At 44.7% G+C, this 4241-nt stretch overlaps 1 long non-coding RNA gene across 1 annotated transcript; it reads left to right on the top strand.

Annotated features, from left to right (window-relative positions):
• The first annotated feature begins 334 nt into the window (after positions 1-334).
• Positions 335-3980, top strand: LOC121139736. Its single transcript, XR_005876651.1, has 2 exons — positions 335-447; positions 3530-3980. It is a non-coding gene; the product is annotated as an uncharacterized LOC121139736 (long non-coding RNA).
• The last annotated feature ends 261 nt before the right edge of the window (positions 3981-4241 follow it).

Genomic DNA, 4241 nt, shown 5'->3' with positions numbered 1-4241 from the left:
GGATATACACAAGAAAGACTGGAAGGGAAATGGTCTGTAATTTTTCTATAAAAAATACTGTCACAGTGAAATTCCATACTTTCAATCATTGATTGAAGGATGATCCTCTTCCCTTCACTGTGTCTCACCCTGACTCCCCCAGCTGGCCAGGACCCACCACCACTGTGTCACCCTGACTCCCCTAGCTCTTGCTTTTCTTACTCAGAGACTACCAGGTAGAGAATCTGCCTCTCCAACAGCAAGGTCATGAACCAGGAAGGGAAACTGTTCTGTCAGGTTGTGGTACAGGGTTAAATCAATCCACCAGTGTCGAGTTCACTCAGCAAAGGCAATAGTCACTCTCAGGGGACGTCTCTCTACAAGCCAAGTGCTCCCTTTAGCATGGATGGGTGACTTCCATGTTTCTGGCTGTGTCTCCTTCCTTTCACTTCGTTAGACCGCCTCTAGGTAAGATGTGCACTATTGTTTTTCTTAATAAAATGAATTAAAACAGAGCATCCTGGGCATTTCAGAAATTCTTGATATCATATGTGAATCAGAGCTGGGAATCCTTGGAGTCAGATGGACTGGGTTTAATTTGATTGATTGCTTCAGGGTCTTGGGCAAGGGAATCAGCCTGAGTCATTGTCTCACCTAAAAATGGGGATGACACTACCCAGATGAATAGGAAGTTGGTAACCACAAACGCGATGCATGTATGTTATTTGCCTACACATACCGAAGCAGTAGTAGACTTCAAGTGATGTGTTAATAATATTTGAGGTGAGATGCCTTGGCATGCAAGAGATCAACTGGTAGGTTGAACAATTTCTTCCAGAGGTATCGCTTTTGCTCCAGTCACCAAAGGCTTAGAAATACCAAGTGTGGAGGCAGAGGGCTGAGTGCAACAGACAGTTGAAGAGGAAAGCAGAGACCAGGAAGGAACATTTGAAATGAAATCACACTCTTGGACTCTGAAGACAAGGGCTGGGTTTGCGGAGCTTTAGCCATTGTAGCGGGGGTTACAAGCTATAGAGCGCATGGCTGCAATCTCCTCTAAGACAGGCTCTGTATCTGACTGAACTGCCCTGCTCACCCCAGGGAAACAGGTCAACCAAAACATCCTCTCTCCTACCTCACTGCCCTGAGGGAAGCGGGATGGGGGCAGAAACAGAAGACATGAGACCTTCATGAGCTGACACTCTTTCTTTGTTTTATTTTATTTCTTTTTTGAGACAGGGTTTCTCTGTGTAGCTTTGTAGACCAGGCTGGCCTTGAACTCACAGAGATCCACCTGCCTCTGCCTCCCAAGTGCTGGGATTAAAGGAGTGAACCACCACCGCCCAGCTTGAGCTGACACGCTTAACTAAATGCAGTCTTTAGGACCTGACAGTGCAGCGTGTGGAGGTGCTGTGGGCTATTGGTAGCATCAGGTCTTGTGGAATCGTACAAAACATAATGACTACAACCAACTTACAAGAACAAAGACACCTTTGTCATAACACAATAGATGTGGACTATATCCACTTCAGAAGCATGAATGCACAAGCTCATGGTTAAAAACCAGAATGAATATATGCATTTTAAAAAAGACTATCTGTATAACTAAACTCAACTTAATTTTCTGTGCCTTGACTCAATTCAAAGTGAGTTTAAGAACAATAAAAACCTTTAATGTATTCTTCTAGTAAGTCAGGATGGAATCAATCCTATAAAATTGAGAAGTGGGCACAGCGTGTGTAGAATCAAGCTTAAGCAATTGGCAGCTTCAGGATTTAATCACATTGAGAACAAAAGGGCATGAAGAATGTCTAGTCATTCGGGTGGTGATGATGACACTGATGGAGACAATACTTCCTGATACCTGAATCTCAGAGCAATGACATGTGTCTCCCTGAGACTGGACAGGTACTGGTCCTGAACTCAACCCTTCCAGAAAACTTAATGCTGTCTAACTGGAAAATCTGCCTTCTGACTGCTGGGGGCCCTTGAGAAAGGTGTTGGGCTAGACTTCACAGGGAGAGTTAGTCTCCAAATAGCAAAAGAGAAAACAAAACAGCCAAGTAAATTTTTCAGCAAAGCAACTATTTCTTCTTTCTCTCTTAGATTTATTTATTCTTATTTTATGTATATGGTTGTTTTCCTGCATGTAAGTCTGTGTACCACATTCATGTCTAGTGGTCATGGAAGCCGAAAGAAGACATCAGATTACCCTGGAACTGGGTGCTGGCAATTGAACCTGGGTACTCAGGAAGGGCACAAAGAGCTCTTAACCATTGAGCCAGCTCACAAGAAATCAACTATTAAATGTATTATCAGCACATTAACCAGGGATTATGCCAGTTACTGTGTGTGATAAATATGTAGGCACTATTACATATATACATTTTTAATGATGTAAATGGCCCATAACTTAAATGTGTTTGATTTGTTTGCATCCTTTAAACCCTGGGGATTCTTAGAGAGAAATAAAGATGTTAACCCCTGCCACTAGTCACACCAGTGCAATGTTGATTGTGTTGACTGAAAATATAGAGGTGACCAGGCATGGTGGGTACACACCTTTAATCCTAATATTTTGGAAGCAGAGATGGGTAGATCTCTGGGAGTTTGAAGCCAGCCTGGTCTACATGGTGAGGTCTAGGTCAGCCAGGGTTATATATGGGTTAGGGGCTGGTGGAACAATTCATCACATAAAAGTACTTATGTTGCAAACCTGATGACCTGAGGCCAAACCTGTGGTGGATCCTGTGGTAGAAAGAACAAACTCCCAAAGTTGTACACACACACACACACACACACACACACACACACACACACACACACAAATAAAACAAGGATTTTTCCAGAGTGTTGGGGAATAGTGACTGTTAGATGGTCTCTAAGAGGTTGGGAAGATGGTCACATGGACAGACGAAACCCTAGGTCCATTATCTGGCAGAAGAACCTGGCATGGGGATAAGCCAGCTAATTGCATGCAGCCAAGAGCCTGACAGCAGCTAGGCTTTGCAGAACTGTGACAAAGCAAGTTGACTTAGCCACACAGCCTTCTTTTTGTGTGGTTTGTGATTTACTCATCTGAGAATCATGGAACCTTCTAGCCATTGTAAAGGGACAAACTCAGTGACCCCCAAGAGAACGGTTGCTGATTCAGAAACTGAAGAAAGAGAGGACTGTGCGATTCCTGGCTCCTTCTCCTTCTTCGTTCTGGGCTCCGTTCCCTTCTCTCCTGACTGAGTTTCTTAGCCTGTCTGTCTGGCTCTGCAGCTTGATGGCTCTGGACCTGGACGGGGAGGCTCCTCCCAGAGGCCCAAAGCAGGTCTGCTCAGGTCTAAGAACAGTGAGTTCCTCCAGGCACTCTCCAACAGTTCTGTGAGGTGTGCCTGCCGTGCAAACTGACTATTTAAACTATCAGCCTGCAGTCGACTATTGGGCTTCGCTTCAGCCTTTAGCCCAGCCCGTCAGTGGCGAGTTTAGCTGAGCACCATCTCCTTCCCTCTTGCTCCACTTTCCCTGTGGCTGAGAGAGATCTTTCCATTTCATTTTGCAGACATGTGAGGCATCTGATTCCCCCATGTCCCCCGCCCTACTTGTCCACACATCTGGAAGAGCCATGTTCACATCTGGAGACCATTCTCATCTGGAAGATTTCTTTCAACATTCTTTTCTTTGAAACTCAAGCCATGTAACCTCTCATTCAAAAGGGCCTCTCAACTACTGGCATCTTTGCAGAGGCTCGGGAAAATGTCCTTATTTCAGCCCTTCGTGGTGGAATTTATGACTCACACCAAACCCAGCATTATGTTTCTGATTTCTTTCTTCTTCTTCTTCTTTTTTGAGCTTCATGTTTTCAAGGACTGAACGTTCTGGTTTGGATCACGTACACAGGGAAGTTGGAAGCTTGCAGGTTCAGCAATTACGTGGGTGAAACCAATCAGTAGGCCGGTGACCTGGAGCAAATAGGTCATTTTCTCATCAATAAAATTGATCTTTATAATCCATGCTTTATGTTCCCAGGGAATATCAGATGAAGTGAGATAACTAAACATAATTGTCTCACACCCAGTGTAAGATAAGGACGGGTAGGGAAGTGGGGGGGGGGGGCGGTTTGGCTGAGGTAGTCTCTGCAATTGCACACCCACTACCACTGAGCAGGGAAGGGCAGACGTTTCTGGAATGCAGAAGACTGTTAAGAGCCATGTGGCCAGTCTCACCAAGTCAATAGTAAGCTATTTGATCGGTGAGTCTCAAATGAAACATGC

Source organism: Mesocricetus auratus, unplaced genomic scaffold (genome assembly GCF_017639785.1).
Source record: "Mesocricetus auratus isolate SY011 unplaced genomic scaffold, BCM_Maur_2.0 Super-Scaffold_100001, whole genome shotgun sequence".
Taxonomy (NCBI): Eukaryota; Metazoa; Chordata; class Mammalia; order Rodentia; family Cricetidae; genus Mesocricetus; species Mesocricetus auratus.
Note: the sequence above shows the minus strand (reverse complement) of the source record. Positions and strands in the feature narration are given on the sequence as shown.